Here is a 20,686-nt window from a genome sequence, read left to right as displayed (position 1 = left end):
ATTCATACCATGTAGTTTTCATATAAACTACTCCATGAACAAAAGTAATATACCTAAAAGCTAAACAAAGCCAGTATAAACTCTGTTAAAATAATTGGCATTGAGAAAGATAAATAAGCTCCTGTCTATTGATCTGAATCCTTTATGCCCTTCAGTTCTTATTTGACACTACACGATGGTATTTCTCTTCATGACCCCAATGTCTTGATCTGAAAACTAAACCAGTCATTTCTCACTGAGGGGGGAGAATAGTTTTGTTAACGTCTGTTTTTTTAGGCTCTTTTATTTTTAAGTTGTTGCTGAAATCGCCTTGATCTGCCTACCAGGGAACTGGAGCACATTCCATGAGCTTGCCGCCTAAATCTCTTTTCTTTTTATTTGTTCTACAGAATATTGATTTAGATTTTGGCCTATTCGCATTGCTTTAAACTTTTAAACACTGTCTCTAATAGCTAGGGGAAACACTTTGCTGAAACTAAAATGATCACCCAAGAGAACTTATTGGGAAAATACATCGACCAAAATTAGCCCTTGGCTCTCAACGTACAGCTCCTATTGAAAGCAGTGGAAGCTGAACTCTTAGGATTTGAAGACACGTTTTCTTTGCATTGAATATAAAGGCTTTTTGAAAGGATTGTGCTTATTTGAGTTTCTGTTAAAGAAGCTGAATTAGCTCTTTGTCATATTATTAAAAGAGAGGCAGCATTGATTCTCCAATTTGTCTTCTAAGGGGTCTTTTGATATCTAACAAAATTGCACAGACATCCTTTTTCTTGTTTCTGTACACTGATTGTTTAATACTATAAAGGACCAGGCATCATACCAAGAGCTTTCAGTCTTCTATAGTTCCTAGAACATTTTACTATAACATTTTCTAATCCTTTACAACCAAAATAACAATAAAAACAGAGCAATGTTTAGAATCAACATGGGAGAAGGGAAAAATGGTACCAGGAAGCTAGCAGTGTAACTCTCTGATGTGAGATAACATCATAAGTTCCTGCCGCACCAAATTACCACTGCCATAAATTCCTCTCAGGCTTCAGAACACTCTTTTATTACGCTGTGGATAGTGCCATTGAGAAAGATCAGATTTCCAAAGGCCTCACCGTGTAGCTGATGTCTTGAACTGCTGAAATGCTCAGGATGAATTAACAGGCACAAACTGACTCTAAGAGTCTGTGGCACCATCTGCTCTGAAAGATGCAATTTATATGGATGTGTTGACCATAGGAAACCTCTGCACTAGCAAATGTGAGTCCCCTGCAGCAGTACTCAGCAACAGAGCACTTTTCAGGGTTCATCTCCATGTTAACACAGTTTAAGCAGGTTGTTAGTTTACTCAGGAGAGTCTTGCCCTGTTTTCCACATCTGACAACAAAAAGAAAGGCATGACATATTCTTTGAGATATTCTTTGAGATACATAAAAACTTGTTTTATGTATCTTGCTCCTAACATCATTCCCACACAGAAGCAATTAATTTTTATTTAATTTGAATAAATTAGGAGTGAGAGATGCCAGATGACACAAGGTGTGCCTTATAGACTTGTAAAAGACTAATCCTTGAAAGGGCAGACCAAGATCATGGAATAGAAGGCTCTACAAATCATTCTCCCCACAAGGACACCAATTTAACAACTATCTAAACAAAAAAAAAGCACCTTCATAAGAATCAAAAATCAGGTGAGCACACACAGTACCTGGTTTTAAATCATATCACTGAAAGAGGCACTAGAGAGGTAGGAGAAACAGTCCTTCCACCCTTTGTTCATGCCCTGGCAGCAGCAACATGGTGCAGAGAGCAATTCTGTGTGCTGGGGACAGGGAGAGTGCAGCAATTGTGAGGCACTGAACTCCGTGCTGCCTTGTTATAGCAGAAAGTAAAACTGTACCAATCTCAGCTGATGCCTGCCCATGGAGAGAGCACTTAAACTAGCCCTAGCCAGAGGGGAATTGCCAATCCCAGTGGTTGGAACTTGAGTTCCTGCAAGCCTTGCCACTGCAAGCGAAAGTGCTTCTGGGCCTCAAATAAACTTGAAAGGAAGTATAGGCCACAAGGACTGCAACTCCTAGACAACATCTAGTGCTGAAATGGACCCAGAGCGTGTGGACCGAGGGAGAATGCAACCTACTGAGACAACAGCTAGGGCAGCTGATGGAGAGCTGACATCACCCCTCCCCTAAGCTCAGGCTGCATAGCACACAGCTCCAAAACAGACCCCTTGAGGATAAGAGAGGGAAGAGTAAGGAGAACTTTGTCTTGCATCTTGACTACCAGCTCTGCCACAGCGGAGTAGGGCACTGGTCAGAGATGTGAAGCCCTCTTTCCAGACCCTAGGTCCTAGATGACATTTCTAGACACACCCTAGGCCAGAAAAAAAATCTGCCGCCCTAAAGGGAAGGGCCCAGACCTGATAGAATTCATCACCTGCTAACTGAAAGTCCCTGGGCCCTAAATAACCAGCAGCAATCCCCAGGTACTATGTTGAGGGTCTTGAGTGAGCCTGAGACTTGCTGGCTTCAGGTAAGACTAAGCACATTCCCACCTGTGGTGGCTATAGGTCAAGAATTCTTCTGCTTGAGAAAAGCAGAGACAAAAGTAAAGGAGACTTTGTCTTGCACTTTAGGTACCTGGTCAGCCCCGGGCAGTAGAGCACCAAGCAGAATTTTGGGGTTTGGATTCCAGGACTTAGCTCTTGGGTGGCAATTCTGGACCTGTCCTAGGCCAGAAGAGAGCCTACTGCACTGAAACGTGAGTCCCAGGAAGGTAGCGTTCACCACAAGCTGACTGAAGAGCCCGTGAACCTTAAGGGAACATTGGCAGTAGTCTGGCAGTATTCCTTATGGGCTTATAATGGTGGTGGCCATGGGGTGGGGCTCTCTGCCTTTGGAAAGGGGAGAGAAAAGTAGGAAGGACTGCATCTTGTGGTTTGGGTTCCAGCCTATCCGCAGTACATTAGAACATTAGATTGATTTCTATGGTTTTTTACTCTAGGCCTTGAATCCCAGACAGCACCTCTAAACTCAACCATTGCCTGTGGGAACTCACCTCCCTGAAGAGAATGACACACACCTGGCTGGCTTTGCTGCCTGCTGATTGTAGAGACCCAGGGCCTTCAGCAAACATAGGCAGTAGCCAGGGAGTGGTAACAGCAGGCCTTGGGTGAGACCCAGTGCTGTGCTAGCTTCTGGTCTGACCCAGTGTCGCCATAGAGATGGTGGCCACAGAAGGTCTCATGTCACTCCACCCCCAGCTCTAGGTGGCTCAGAACAGAGAGATGGAGAAATTCTGTTTAGAAAGATGTAAGGGAAGAGAACCCGAGTCGCCTCCTGGTAATCCAGAGAATTCTTCAATCCAGAGAATTCTTCCAGATCTTGTCCAAGATCATCAAGGCAATACCTCTATGAGTATGCGAGAATCACAGTGCTACTGGGCTTGGGGTGCCCCCTAAAGCAGATACAGCTTAGATGACAACACCCAAGTCCTTTTGAATATCTGGAAAACCTTCCCAAGAGGGACAACTACAAACAAGTCCAGACCAAGAAGACTACAATAAATACCTAATTCAATGCCAAAACACACATGAACATCTACAAGTATCAAGATCACCTTAGAAAACATGACCTCGCTAAATGAACTCAATAAGGCACCAGGGACCAATCCTGGAGAAACAGAGATATGTTACCTTTCAGACAGAGAATTCAAAGTAACTGTCTTAAGGAAACTCAAAGAAATTCAAGATAACACAAAATGAATTCAAAATTCTAACAGGTGAATTTAACACAGAGATTGAAATAATTAAAAAGAATCAAGCAGAAATCCTGTAGCTTAAAAACGCAGTTGACATACTAAAGAATATTTCAGAGTGTTTTAATAGCAAAATAGATTAAGCACAAGAAGGAATTAGTGAGCTTGAAGACGGGCTATTTGAAAATACACAATCACTATTTGAAAATTCGCAATCAGAGGAGAAAAAAGAACAAAAAACAGTGAAGCACACCTACAGGATCTAGAAAATAGCCTTAAAAGGGCAAAATCTAAGCGTTATTGGCCTTACAGAGGAAGTAGAGAAAGAGATAGGAGTATAGAGTTTATTCAATGGGACAATAACAGAGAACTTCCCAAACCTAAAGAAAGATATCAATATCCAAATATAAGAAAGTTGTAGAACACCAAGCAGATTTAACCCAAAAAGACTACTTGAAGGCATTTAATAATCAAACTCCCAAAGTGCAAGGATAAAGAAAGGATCCTAAAAGTAGCAAAAGAGAAGAAAAAAATAATATACAATGGAGCTTCAATAAGTCTGGCAGAAGACTTTTCAGTGGAAACCCTACAGGCTAGGAGAGAGAGGCACGACATATTTAATGTTCTGAAGGAAAACAACCTTTACCCTAGAATAATATACCCAGCAGAGATATCCTTCAAGCACAAACGAGAAATAAAAACTTTTCCGGACAAGCAAAAGCTGAGGGATTTCATGAACACCAGACCTATCCTACAATCAATGCTAAAGGAAGTGCTTCAGTAAAGGAGTGCTCATTGTTAATGAACAGTATGAAATCATCTGAAAGTAGAAAATTCACTGCTAATAGTAAGTACACAGTAAGGCACCTAATATTATAACACTCTAACTGTGGTGTATAAAGCACTCTTACCTTAAGTTGAAAGACTAAACAATGAAAAAATAAAAAATAATAACCACTACAGTTTTTCAAGATATAGTACAATAAGATATAAACAGAAACAACAGAAAGCTAAAAAGTGGGGAGACAAAATTAAGTTGTAGAATTTTCTTGTCTGTTTGTTTATAACAGTGTTAAATTGCTATCAGCTTAAAATAATGGGTAATAAGATAGTATTTGCAAGTCTCATGGTAGCTTCAAACCAAAAAACAAACATACAATAGATACACAAGCAAATAAAGAGCAAGAAACTAAATCATATCACCAGAGAAAATCACCTTCACTAAAGGAAGACAGGAAGGAAAGAAAGAAGGAACAGAAGACCACAAAACAACCAGAAAACAAAGGACGAATGGCAGGAGTAAGTCCTTCCTATTCAATAATAACATTGAATGTAAACGGAGTAAACTCTCCAATCAAAAAACACGGAGTGGTTGAATACATTTAAAAAAAAAAGACACAATTATCTTTTGTCTATAAGAAACATGCATCACCTACAAAGAAGCATGTAGTCTGAAAATAAAGGACTGGAAAAAGACATTCCAAGTCAATTGAAACCAGAAAAGAGCAGGAGTAGCTATACTTATATCAGACAAAATAGATTTCAAGACAAAAACTAAGAGACAAAGAAGGCCACTATATAATGATAAAGGGGTCAATTCAGCAAGAGAATATAACAGATTTGAATATATATGTGCCCAACACTGGAGCACCCAGATATATAAAGCAAATATTATTAAAGTTAAAGAAAAACATAATCCCCAGCATAATCATAGCTGAGGACTTCAACACTTTCAGCATTGGACAGATTTTCCAGACAGAAAATCAACAAAGAAACATCAGACTTAATTGATGTTATAGACCAAATGGACCTAATAGATATTTACAGAACATTTCATCCAATTACTGACGAATACACATTCTTTTCCTCAGCACATCAGTAATTCTTGAGGACAGACCACATGTTAGCTCACAAAATGAATCTTACAGCATGCAAAAATGTGAAATAATATCCAGAATTAAACTGGAAATCAGTAACAAGAGGAATTTTGGAAACTGTATAAATACATGGAAATTAAACAATATACTTCTGAATGATCAGTGAGTCAATAAAGAAATTAAAAAGGAAATTGAAACATTTCTTGAAACAAATAATAAGTGAAACACAACATACCAAAACCTATGGGATACAGCAAAAGCAGCACTAACAGGAACGTTTATACCTATAAATGCCTACAGCAAAAAAGAAGAAAAACTTCAACCTAATAATCTAACCATGCATCTTAAAGAACTGGAAAAGCAAGAACAAACCAAACACAAAATTAGTAGAAGAAAAGAAATAAAAAAGACCAGAGAAGAAATCAATGAAATTGAAATGAAGAAAACAGTACAAAAGATCAATGAAACAAAAAATCATTTTTTTTAAAAGTTAAACAAAGTTGACAAGCCTTTAGCCAGACTAACAATAAAAAAGACACAAATAAATAAAATTGTAGATTTAAAAGGAGGCATTACAGCTGATACCACAGAAATTCAAAGGATCGCATACTAGGCACTCAAATTGTGAACTGTTGATTTGGATTACACAGAAATACTATTGTTCAACCAGAGCTCAAATTGCATATAATGAATTAGGCGCCATACAGAAATCATGTGTTATTGAAACTGGTGATAAATTACTTATTATCTGCAATGGGTTTCTGAAAAATACTTCTCTTTCCATTAATGATTTTATTTTCAACATTTGCTGGTCAGTAAAATCCTCACATTACTAATGTAACTTCTCATCATAGGCAGAATTGAATATTCATGCCTAATTCAAATCACTGTTGTTCTGACCTGCTGCTTGTTTTGTCCTCAGATAGTTAAATCATCATTTGTATAAAAAATGTATTACACTTTGCCATTTGTAAACTTTATTTCAGTCTGTTTTGTTATATTAACTGTAAATTTGGTAAGGAATTTTATTGGATTTTTATGGAGGGTGGGGACATAAAAATTAGACACAAATAAAAATTTTATACTTGTTTTACCCATTAAGACACTTGCCATTCTTCCTACTTTTGCTATATGTTCCTAGTAACATGTAGAATTCCTCTTGTACTTAAGTGTTGCAAAGTTTTAGCATCATACCGATGAGGAGCCTTAATAAAAACCAAAGCAAATTAGCCAGTGTGACTACTCTCTATGTGTATGGCTCTGACAAACTGCTAAGATGACATAGTACAAAGAAATGTGCTGCTCTTCCTGATAAATAGACTTGCATTTTAATTTTTTATTAAATTATTTGATAATAAATAGACAAACAATTGCACTCTAGTGTCTTTTGTAGAAGTAATTAAGTCTTCGCAATATGTGATTTCATAACAGCTCTCTACTGTTAATAAACTTTAGTGAGAGTAGAGAGAGATTGTTGAGGTTGGTTTGAAAATTATTGGATCCTCAGATTAGTGAAATGAATGAATGGAGTTCTACTGTATGAAAAATACTTTCCATAATAATTTGTATGCTAAACAGTTTTTAATGATTCTGGCCAGGAGCACAAGAAGCCACCATTAATTTATACTGATAACCCAGAACCAGTATGTTCCTTTACCAGGTAACTTATGAAAACAAGCCCAAATTATTGTTGATGTTGAATATTAATTAGGTTCTCTTTTGCCCTGTGGCTTCCTCAAGTAACTCTCTGATAGTAAATCATCCATGAAATGGCTAAGTGTGGCCTGAAACGATATGTGTGTTATCAAAGAGTAATCCTAAAACAGAATTGGATTAACTGAGTCTCATAAACATCCTATAGAATATGCTCTCTCCTTACCTTCTAGAAGATTACATTCTGAAACCTGACATTCATCACTGACACTAGGTTTGTTTTTTAGAATAAACATCTCTTAGATGAATACTAATTGCATATTAACAATGTAACTCTCTTATTAAACCTTCATAGAAAAGCAAAATTATACAATTCATTGACAAAATAATTCCTTATCATTAACTAAACAATAACCTGCATAAATTCCCCGAGCATATTCAGGCTCAAGTCATGCAATGTAATCCAACATAGTATCCACTTTTGGTGTTCTATACCACATTCAGCTCTGTCCAGCCACACTCCCTTCTAAACAAGCACAGCAGACTTACGGACACTCCATCCTCTGATTTCCCCAGAACCTCCTCCCCTCTCCTTCCTGATAGGTCCCACAGTCCCTGAATCCAATTTGCTTCCCACCCTCATTCTGCTTTTACCTCCTTCTACTCTGCTTTAGACTAGTAGCCAATGTTTCATTGACTTTTAGAAAGTTTTGTTAATGGCCCATTAGGGTTTTGTTTTTTTTTTCCTTCTGAAGGAGGAAGGAAAACTGATTTCAACGATCATGTTTTAGAAGCAAGCAGCTAAATGGCAATCAGACTTTTAAAATGCCAAGGGTCATCAGTTCTCCTGTGAGTTATTATGCAAAAAGAGTCATTGTTTCTTCTTTCACTTTGTGGCAGCATTATCAAAGTTCTCTTTCTGTTGCCCTAGTTTAATTTGAACCTGGCCTCTGAAGGCAGATGTATATATGCAGGGACCCAGAAATAGGGCAGGACCCAGGAGAGACTTGATCCTGCCATAAGGTTAAGGAAAATGTAGCTCCTGACCTCAAAAAAAAAAAAAAAAAAAAAAAGGTTTGAAGGCTAGTCTTATTAATGATGATTCACTGCAAGTGAGATAAAACAACAGTCAAACAGAATCCTAGAATCGTGTAGCAAAAAGGGGCTTAGGAGATCATCTAGTCTGTTTGGCCATCTAAAAATGCTCTTCAAGTGTCTCACAGACAAGAAAACTAATTCCTTGGGTACAGGTCAGGCACTTGAGAGCATGATCATCATTCAAGAGTTTTATTCACCATGCATAAAAGCAGGCAATGCTCTGAATGAAGGGTTGAAATAGCATGAATCCAGGGTCTGGAACACTACCAAAGAGTTAATACAGTGGCTAACAAAGAGCAAACAGCTAAATGACCTACCTGGACCTGGTCAAGAGTAAAAGCTGAAATTACTACCTGCTGTAGAAATATGACAAAATGTTACATTTACAAACCAAAGCAGTCTCAGAAAATGTAACAACCTTAGCTGTAAAGTGATGGGTTAACAATCTCCACTTTCATGAAGAATAAAAAGTAACAGGCCAGAATAACAGTGATTTGAGCAATGCATGAATATTCAATTCTCCCTGTGATGAGAAGTTACATTAATGATGTGAGGATTTAACTGACAAGCAAATGCTGAAAATGAAATCCTTAATGGAAAGAGAAATATTTTTCAGAAACCCATTGCAGATAATAAGTAAATTATTACCAACTTCAATAAAATATGATGATGAACATGCAAACCTTTAATGTCTAACATTAGGCATTTCTGAACAATAGGGGTTTCAGAGAGATGAGCACCTTTGTTATGCTCCTTTTATTTTTAAAGTATCCACTTCTCCTTGAGATTTCTTTTAGCTACTAATAAAATCAAAGCTGTTAGAGTCTTAAAGGTATTCTTTACTTTTAAGGAATAAGGAAAAGTAGAGGCTTATCTTTCTTTCCCACTAATAAATATGATTTTAAAGTAGTATGTGATTACGGTTTTTTGGATATGTCAATAAACATGTATTTATAAGTTATATATTAAATTTTACTAAGAAATAATATTTAGATTTCCATCATGTCAGGTATAAATGGAACTTATTTTATCACATTTTAAATACAAAGGTGTTCAATTGTATTCAATCATTAGATGTTATGTTGTTGTTCTCAGGGACTGAAAAAAAAGTCTTCTTGTTAACAGTGTTAGTTCACAGAGCAAAATGTATCTGGAATACATGGTGGGATGGCTCTTCTGGAGGAAATGCTCAAGCAGAGGACCATTTGTCACCCAATTAGCAGTGTGAATTTGGGGAAAAGTAATTCCTTTTCATTACTGCTTTCATGTTGGTCTATTAATGGGATAAAAGATAAATAAAGAAATAAAAGATTTAATCTCTCAGTATGAAAATCCAAAGATTCTACTGAAGGAGAATGGAAAAGGAAGTCTGAGGTAAGGTCATTTCCTGTGTCTCTAACAAATAAATTAAAATGAAAGATCAGTTGGTCCAAAGAGGTAGAACCTTGGGAGATCCCGGATTCAGAATTCTCGAGAGCTTTTTGGCTGCAACAGCCTTTGAAGCTCTGCAGATGTCCAATCAGAGCAGATTATCCCTGTTCACAGAGTGACCTAACATGACTATTACCTCAGTGGAAACCAAGGAAATTCGCCACTAAACTCTTGGAATTATCCTAGTGATGCGTCCCCCTGGAAATAATAATACGGAAAAAGACAGTACCAAAATCAATTGGAAAATATATATTTTTTCTACTCTCATGTTCCCACATTAAATTAACATGATTCTAATACCTCTGTTAAACTTCAAGATAGGAAAAATATCAAAAAATGAATTGTTTTAATACTGAACATGACAATGTTATCTTAGCATAATAATAGTTCTAAGAAGTCCTAAATTTTAAAAGGTCTACATATTATAAATGACTAATTTTTATTGTACACAAGTGTTCCTCTGGACATACTTTGAGAAATATTGCCCTAAGTAATAAAAAGTAACAGGAATCTTCCGTTAAGCGAAAATAGACATAGGGTTTGCCTGCTAGATTTCTGTTTACTCAGGATTTCCTCTGTCTTTCTACGTATCTGGTGATTTATAAAGAAAAATGAGTTCTTCTACCAAAAATCACTTAAATTAGCGAATGAAATTGTAAAGGTGTTTAGTAACTTAGTTTTGACAGAGGTGAAAACTAAATTAAAATGCTAAACATTAGTGGAAAGGGAAATGTGGTCAGCGTACACAAGACATGACAAGTACTGGACTAAAAGGTGTCCTCCCGGCTTACAGCCCATTATATTAACCTCACACACCAGTCCCAGCCACAGGCCCACTTCTCTCCATGATTCTCCAACTCTGCTGTTCATCCTCTCCATTATCCTGTACTCTTGGAACTCCTGACTTCTCAATCATTTCCCTTTTCCCCACCTTTATTTGGATTTTACTTTCCTGGATAGATGTTCTGATAATGAACAGTTGCTCTCCCTCAAACCTGAACCACCACCCCACCACCCTGTTCTTGGATTCGGATCCTGTCCTTAATATCAAGATTCACAATTCCCAGTTCTCTTGATTCATCAGAAGAAATCAAACGGATCACCCAGACTCTAAATCGCTCATCTATACCTCATTCTTCACATTAGATTCACTAACTCACCATCTCTTTAATAAATGCTCTTATATTTATGTTCCTATATCACTAAGGAATTACACAAATGAACATCAAGACCTAAGACCTTCAAATAAAAAGTACTTATATTCTGTAAGTAAATTTTGTATTACTGACAAGGAGATCCTCTTATTTATTATAGTTTCTAACATACATGGACAGAGGGGAGGGGTGGAAATGAATGGGCAGGTTTTCCCCAATTAGAAAAAACACAAATCATTAATTCAAGAACTCAGGCATTCTTTAGAAGAGGTGGGGAAAGGAAGTAATGAGCAACAGAACTCAAGGAAACAAACTGTGGGGAAAATAGATAATTTAGCATAACCTTACAGAAATTCAAATCACCTTACAATCTCTCTCTCTCTCTCTCTCTCTCTCTCTCTCTCTGCAGTCAATCTTTAGTCTTCTTTTTCTATCTAGAGACAAGATTTGGGGTACCTCGAATATTTTTTATTTTAGTCTCATGATTTTTTATGTATATGATGCTTCCTGCCAAATAGTTGAGCCATTAGAATTATAGATCGAGCCTGTAACACTGTGTGTTGTCCTTTAGTTGACCGTCTGCACCAATGAAAGGCACTGTTGTTAAGACATGTCCCTTTGCCCTTGTGGTTACCATTTTACTCCAAAGGATTTCCAAGGGTGAACCTATTATATTTCTTCAGCTACTGTATTCACCCTATTGAGTCATATTTTGGCTAAAAGCCTAATAAGAGGCAGAGTAAATATTGAATTAAGATGAATTTATGCATCTATATTTTTTAAAAGATACTTTTATAACAAGGAACTACTGCCTATTAACAGCAATATAATTGACAATTATAATCGCAAAATAACGTAATACATAAGTCACTTGATTTGAGTAGCACATTAAGAGAAAAAACATTCTTATGTAAATTTCTTTTAATCTGTCATTGATTTTAACCTAAATTCAGATACATATTTCGGTGTCAAAAATTTGGCCTTTGTATGTAGTATGTGTTATAAGTAAAATGGGATTTATATAAAATCAAATATTTAAAAGAAAAAATAACATTTTGATGAAAACTAAGCAAACCTTCAAAATCATGATAATGTAACAAACACAAACATAAAACAAAACAAATAAAAATATACTACACTAGAAGAAACTAAAAATACATGTCATGTGCTTCATATGATGCTGCTTCTATAGAGAAAGTAAGTTATAATTCTCAAGTATTCTACTTTCTACAAATCTTGAAGTGCTTCAACACTTGAGACAAATGTTTTAATTTTTATTTGCACATTAAACACAACTTGAAGAAACGTGTCTCTCTCTAAGCATTTGCATTGAAAAGTCCTTGGAATAACTGCTTCTATCTAGGTGTGTTACCTTGGACAATGCATTTTAAATTTCTGGTCTCAGTTTCTTCATTTATACAGTAAAAAATAACAGGAAGCATAGAGTTCAGTGGTTTTATGGTTTCTTCAAGATGCTTTAGAGACAGCAAGGAAAAAGTTGAATTTTTATTTCTATTAAACATTGGTCCCACACAGGGATACCATGAAAAAGTGAATTAGGGTTTTAACAGATCCCCACCAAAAAAACATTTTAAGTAACTATACAATCTAAGTAGAAATAGTGTGCTTACTATGCAAACACAGCCTGAAGACAAGTCCCTTGGCCAAAACATACAGGTTGCTGCCTTNAATTTTTATTTGCACATTAAACACAACTTGAAGAAACGTGTCTCTCTCTAAGCATTTGCATTGAAAAGTCCTTGGAATAACTGCTTCTATCTAGGTGTGTTACCTTGGACAATGCATTTTAAATTTCTGGTCTCAGTTTCTTCATTTATACAGTAAAAAATAACAGGAAGCATAGAGTTCAGTGGTTTTTATGGTTTCTTCAAGATGCTTTAGAGACAGCAAGGAAAAAGTTGAATTTTTATTTCTATTAAACATTGGTCCCACACAGGGATACCATGAAAAAGTGAATTAGGGTTTTAACAGATCCCCACCAAAAAAACATTTTAAGTAACTATACAATCTAAGTAGAAATAGTGTGCTTACTATGCAAACACAGCCTGAAGACAAGTCCCTTGGCCAAAACATACAGGTTGCTGCCTTCAAATCTCTTCAATGTAGAAATTTTCAAGCCACCACTAGATCCACCTACTTCATTTTTTTTTTTAAGTTTTGTTTTGTTCAATTTTTTTTTTTTTTTTTTAATTTTTTTTTTTTTATTTTTTTTTTTTTTTTTTTTTTTTTTTTTTGAGACGAGTCTCGCTCTGTCGCCCAGGCTGGAGTGCAGTGGCCGGATCTCAGCTCACTGCAAGCTCTGTCTCCCGGGTTTACACCATTCTCCTGCCTCAGCCTCCCAAGCAGCTGGGACTACAGGTGTCCGCCACCTCGCCCGGCTAGTTTTTTGTATTTTTTAGTAGAGACGGGGATTCACCATGTTAGCCAGGATGGTCTCGATCTCCTGACCTCGTGATCCGCCCGTCTCGGCCTCCCAAAGTGCTGGGATTACAGGCTTGAGCCACCGTGCCCAGCCTTGTTCAATTTTTTTAATGACTAGTGTAACCAAATGAAAATGGGTTTTACAGTTAGACAAATTGGGGTTCAAATCCCCAATCTGCTTTCTATGAAACCCTGGACAGATTTTTCAGTATTTCAGAGCTTTGGTTTTCTCATTTTAAAATGGATAATAATACCCAACTTACAATGTCACTGGGGTAATAAATAAAATACTGCATATAACTCAGATGTTAAAGACTGGATGGCTTTCTTTGGACTATAAACTTTCTGATAACTCCCCAGTTCTTTGAGTGGCATCCCTAAGAATTCTAGTAATTCCTGAGGCAATTACACACATTGCTATCCTTTGCCTTTGTGGCTCTATCTTCCTCAAATATTACCTCTGCTTCACTCCACATGAAAATCAGTCTTCTTTTAGTTTTCATAAGCATTCATAAGTAAAAATGTGATTACATAAGGTAGTTCATATAATTTGTCTCTCTTCCTAGTTTCCTCTCCATATGTGCCTTTCCATTCCTTTCTCCAGGATTGGCCTGACAATTCTACATTTTTCTTTCTCTATTATGAAGAACAATTTCTTTTCACGTAAAGCTTTGGCAGTAGCTATCATTAATATCCTGATGGTAGAGACCTCACCTTCTAATTCACATATTGCCCTTGTATTATTTTCAACAGCTACAGAAAACATATTTCTAGAAAGCTTTACATTGTGATTATCTCCTCAATATTTATTCCATCCATTTTTTACAGTTAGTAGTCATGCTGTTCAGGTTTAGTTAAGCCTTACTACACAAAGTGTGTTCCAAAGGCCATCCACTGTCAACATAACCTGGAAACTCATTTAAAAAGCAAAATCTCAGGGTCCATTCCAGAATAACGATTTGGGGCCACAGGTAACTTCACCTCTCTTGCCACACAATCTTCAAAAGTTCACACAACTCAAGCCTAAGCCAATCAGACCTGTAAATTCCTAGTCTCAGGAATCAGTTTAGGATGTATAAAATCTTAAGATTGTCCAATCAGTGATGCTTATGATTTGTGTTTTGTGTTTGTAAACACAGGCTTTTTCTTCCCCCACCACACCATCCCTCAAATATGCATAAGGAAGTATGGCTCTCTGGTTGCTCTATGAAGCCACCTTGTAAGGGTGAAGCAACAAGCCTGAGGACAAATCTTATGTAAAGAGGGTCCATGAGTCTCAGAGAAATGGAAACAACTATGATGAACTGCCCCCTGAAGCTCATTCTACCTTTTCACAACATAAGCAAACTAATTCAGATAATTTTTGAGGCTAGCTGGAAAACTATGGCCTATAGGCCAAATCTAGTTTGTATTGTTCAAATCTAAAGAATTATTTTAATTTTAAAAGATGTAGAAAGACATGAGAAGATTTCAAAAGATGACAGAGTAGGAAGCACCAGAAATCTGTTCCCCCACCTAGAAAACAATTGCATTGACAGAATTTGTCTAATCAGTTTGGAACTGTAGAATCTATTGAAGAATTATAACTTCCAGAATAACGCTTGAAGACAAATTGCTGTTGATTTGGATTAGTTTCAGCTCTTATCACAGTAGCAGCTACCAATCCACCACCCTCAGCCCCACAGCAGGTAGTTGTGTGCCTATTCCTAAAGCAACAAGTACAGAGCTTGTAGGAGGTAGAGTGAGCAAAAAGTGCCCCATCCTCCAGATATCAGGAATCTGTGCTCTGATTACTGATTTCTGCTTCTACTACAAAGGTGCAGACAAAGGGGTAGGTGGCCATTATTATTGCGTCTCCCCCAATTGCTACAAGCCCTTCAATCCTCCAGATGAAAGGACTTCCAGGGTATTTAAAGGGCCGACACTCTTTCTTTCCCCTCACTTTTCCCTTTTCCTTTTTTGGGAGCCAGAAGTTAAGGACTAGGACATTCAAAACAACTGCATATATGGGGAAAGTAGAAAATGACCATGCATGCCCAGGGAAAGGCATAGACTCAGAAAAGACCTGAGAAGACCTTAAGTTCACACCTCAGGCTTATCCTTAGCACACAGACTGCCTTCAAGAATCAAAAAATAAAAAATAAAAAAACAACTAACAAAGTTAACAAAAATCAGCAAACTGGAGAAGGAAGAGAATCTGATTTAAAGAGTTAGCACATTATTAGATTCAAACGTCCAGTTTTCAACAACAAAAAAAATCATGGGCATATAAAAAAACAGGAAAATATGGCCCATTCAAAGAATAAAAAAATTAATCAACAGAAACTGTCCCTGAAAATGGCCTAATGGCAGATTTACTGGACAAACATTTTAAAACAATAAAGATGGTCAAAAAACTAAAAGATGTGGAGAAAGTCAAGAAAATGATGAGTGAACAAAATGGAAATGTCAATGAAGAATTAAAAAACCTAAAAAATACTAAAAAGAAATTGTGGAGCTGAATATTAAAATAATTGAAATGAAAATTTCCCTAGAGGTATACGGGTAATCAAAGGCAGATTTGAACAGACAGAAAAAGGAATCAGTAAACATAAGGCTAGGACAATGAAATTATTAAGTCAGACAAATGGAAAGAAAAAAGATTGAGGAAAAGTGAACAGAGCCTAAGGGACCTATTAAGCAGACTAACATATCTATTATGGGAGTCCCAGGGGAAGAGAGAGAAAAAACAGCTGAGAAAACAGTTGGAGAAATAATAGTTGAAAACTTCTCAAATTTAATGAAAGACATAAATATGAATATAAACATCCAAGAAGCTCAACAAACTCCAAGTAAGGTGAACTCAAAAAGATCCACATCAAGACACATATAAGCAAACTTTTGAAATACAAATAATCTTGAAAGTAGCAAGAGAGAAGCAATTTATCACATATAAGGGATACCCAATAAGATAACCAGCAGATTTCTTATCAGGAACTTTGAAGGCCAGAGGCAGTGGGCTACTATTTTCAAAGTACTAAAAGAAAAAACTGTCAACCAAGAATTACATATATGGCAAAACTATCTTTCAAAAGGGAGGGAATAATGAAAACATTCCCAGATAAACAAAAGCCATGGGAGTTCATTGCCACTAGATCTACACTATAAGAAATGCTCAAGGGAGTCCTACAGAGTGAAGTGAAAGGCCAGTAGACATTAACTCAAAGCCATATGAAGAAATAAAAATCTCAATAAAGATAAATACATAAAAGCTAGTACTATTGCGACGATGATTTGTAACTCCACTTTTTGTTCTTTACAGTAACAATATCTAAAAGACATACTTTAAAAAAATTATTAGTCTAACATCTAATATTACTGTAACTTTTATTTGTAACAACTACACATTCTGTTTTCTATGTAATTTAAGAGATTAATACATTTAAAATAAGTAACAATTTATGTTTTGGAGCACACAATGTATAAAGATATAATTTGGTGACAAGAACTAAAAGGGAGGGAAACATGAGTGGTAAAGGAGCAGAGTTTTGTATATGAGTGAAGTTAAACTGATATAAATTCAAATTAGACTATCACGCCTTTAGTCTATTAAATATAATCCCCAAGTTAATCACGAAGGAAATAAATACAGAATATACAAAAGAAAATGAAAAAAAAATTTAAACATAAGAATTTAAATGTTTTACTACAAAAAAATTACACACAAAAGAAGACAATAATGCAGGAAATGAGGGACAAAGCCAAAAGGCATGTAGAAAACATATAACAAATGACAGAAATATATGATACAAACATATGTGGCATGGTGAAAACAAATAGCAAAATGACAGAAATAAGTCCCTTCTAACCAGTAATAATGTTAAATGTAAATGTGTTAAACTCTTCATACAAAAGACAGATTGACAGAATTTCTAAACCTTTATGATCAAACTATATGCTGTTTATGAAAGACTCACTCATTTTAGATCTGAAGACAAAAGAGACTGGAAGTGAAAGGATGGGAAAAGATACTTCACATAACTAGTAACTAAAAGAGACTAAAGGTGGCCATGTTAATATTCAACAAAAATAGACTTAAAATGAGATAAAGCAAAATAGTATATATTAGTAAAAGTTTTAATACAATAAGAAAATATAACAATTATAAACATTTATGCACCTAATGACAGGCTTTCAAAATATATGATGCAAAAGCTGACTTAAAAATGAATTTAAAGGAGAGATATAAAGTTCTACAGACTTTAATACCTTACCCTCAAGATTGGATAGAACAACTAGGAAAAAAAGTAAATAAAAAAAAAACTTAAACAATAAAATAAGCCAACTAGATATAATAGACAGATGCAGAACACTCCACCCAACAACCACAATATACACATTTTTCTCAAGTGCACCTGAACATTTTCTGGGATAGACCATATGTTAAGCCACAAATTAAGTTTATATATGTGTGTGTGTGTGTGTGTGTGTGTGTGTGTGTGTGTGTGTGTGTGCGCGTGTGTGTGTGTAGTGTGTGTGTGTGTATATATATATATATTTTTTTTTTTTTTTTCTTGAGATGGAGTCTCGCTCTGTTGCCCAGGCTGGAGTGCAATGGTGCAATCTTGGCTCATTGCAACCTCCACCTCCTGGGTTCAAGCAATTCACCTACATCAGCCTCCCAAGTAGCTGGGATTACAGGCACCTGCCACCTTGCCTGGCTAATTTTTGTATTTTTAGTAGAGATGGTGTTTCCTCATGTTGGCCAGGCTGGTCTCAAACTCCCAATCTCAGGTGATCTGCCCACCTTGGCCTCCCAAAGTGCTGGGATTACAGGCATGAGCCACCATGCCTGGCCCAAGATTCAATATATTTTAAAAGTTGATAATACACAAAGAATCTTCTCCAACCACAACNTTTTTTTTTTTTTTTCTTGAGATGGAGTCTCGCTCTGTTGCCCAGGCTGGAGTGCAATGGTGCAATCTTGGCTCATTGCAACCTCCACCTCCTGGGTTCAAGCAATTCACCTACATCAGCCTCCCAAGTAGCTGGGATTACAGGCACCTGCCACCTTGCCTGGCTAATTTTTGTATTTTTAGTAGAGATGGTGTTTCCTCATGTTGGCCAGGCTGGTCTCAAACTCCCAATCTCAGGTGATCTGCCCACCTTGGCCTCCCAAAGTGCTGGGATTACAGGCATGAGCCACCATGCCTGGCCCAAGATTCAATATATTTTAAAAGTTGATAATACACAAAGAATCTTCTCCAACCACAACAGGATAATCTTAGAAATCAATAAAAAGTAAAACAGAAAATTCATAAATTTTGGAAATTAAACAATGCACTCTTAACTCATAGTATTGTTATTAACCATTATTAAGCAAGAATGGATCAAAGAAGAAATCAGAAGGGAAATTAGAAAATACCTAGAGATGACAACAACAAAAACCTTACACCAAAACTTACAGGATGCAGCAAAAGTGGTCCTGAGGGAAAAATTTATACTTACAAATGCCCATATTTGAAAGAAAAAAATCTCAAATAACCTACCTTTACAACTTAAGAAACTAGAAAAAGAAAAACAAATTAAACTCAAACCTAGCAAAAGGAAGAAAAAAATAAAGATTAGATCAGAGATAATTAAAATAGATAATAGAAAAAAAAACAATAGAGAAAACCAATGAAACCAAAAGTCGATTATTTGAAAAGATAAAAAAAAGATAGACTAAGAAAAAGAGAGAAGGATCAAATTACTAAAACCAGAAATGAAAGTGTAAATGTTACTACCAACTCTACAAAAGTAAAAAGGATTTATAAGAAAGTACTATAAACAATTGCACACCAGGAAATTGGATAACCTGGCTGAAATGGACCAATACCTAGAAACACAAAACGTATTAAGACTAAATTATGAAGAAATAAAACATATAAATAGACCTATAACTACTAAGGAAATTGAATTCATAATCAAAAATCTCCTGACAAAGAAAAGCCCTGGACCTGATGTTTATAGTCGTGAATTCTACAACATTTTTTAAAAAATTAATACCAACTCTTCTCAAACTTGTCCAAAAAAAATTTTCCCCTCAATCCACAACTGGAATTTCCCCAAAATCAAGGATGGGGAAGTTCTCACAAGGGCATGCCTTAGAGCACCCCAAAATTTGGCCAGTTGGAATTCCAAAGAAAGAAGCGTTAAATTCCAGGCTGATAAATTGGAAGTATTTATTAGGGGAACTTATGTACAGAAGGCTGCAGCAATCTTCACTGCAGACAGTGAGAGGAAAGGGATGTTCTACCTGAGCATATGTCCAAAGCATGGAGATCAGGATATGCAGTTTATAAGCGGGTTTAAGGAATTTGGCTCAGAGTTAGGACTAGTTTCTTTTAGTGTTTTTGGCAACATCCTAGGTACTTCCATTAGTGCCTGGGAATACTCTAGGCTTCTGTTTGTGTTCAAGCCTGCTAGAGAAAACCTGAAGCTGTGTGGATCACAAAGTGGTCCAGGTTCTCTGTCATTTGCAATCAGGACACAAAAAGAAAGTGGAAAGGAAGAAGAATTGGGGGATTCCACAAAATGAAAGAGGAAGGAACACTTCCTAACTAATTCCATGAAGCCAGCATTATTTTGATACCAAAGTCAGACAAAGAGACTGCAATATTGTAGGTAATATCGCTTATGAACATTGATGCAAAACTTCTCAACAAAATATGATGAAACTGAATTCAGCAGCATATTAAAAGGATTATATATCATGACAAGTGGGATTTATTCTTGGGATCCAAAGATGGTTCAACATACAAAAATCAATCAATATACTACATCACATTAACAAAATGAAGAAAAAATGATCATTTCAATTGATACAGAAAAAGAATTTGACAAAATTCAGCAGCATTTCATGATAAAAATACTCAATAAACTAGGGATAGAAGAAAATTATCTCAACATAATAAAACTATGTGTGGAAACTACACAAAACATCACACTCAGTGGTGAAACACTGAAGGATTTTCCTCTAAGATCTGCAACAAGGCAAAGATGTTCAACTTCACCACTTCTATCCAATACAGTACTGAAAGTTCCAGCCAGAGCAATTAGGTAAGAAAATAAAATAAAAGACCTACAGATGGAAAAATAAAGAAGTGAGATCATCTCTGCCCACAGACGGTACTACAGTACTTTTTAAAGTACATGGAAAAAATGAAATTAAAAGATAAAATAAGGAATATAAACTTTATTTCTCAACATAAACTTCACCAAATAAAAGTCACTTTTGTAAATGATAATACTAGTCATTTA

Source organism: Rhinopithecus bieti, unplaced genomic scaffold, assembly GCF_001698545.2.
Source record: "Rhinopithecus bieti isolate Rb0 unplaced genomic scaffold, ASM169854v2 scaffold_17861, whole genome shotgun sequence".
Classification (NCBI taxonomy): Eukaryota; Metazoa; Chordata; class Mammalia; order Primates; family Cercopithecidae; genus Rhinopithecus; species Rhinopithecus bieti.
This window is presented reverse-complemented; position numbering follows the sequence as displayed.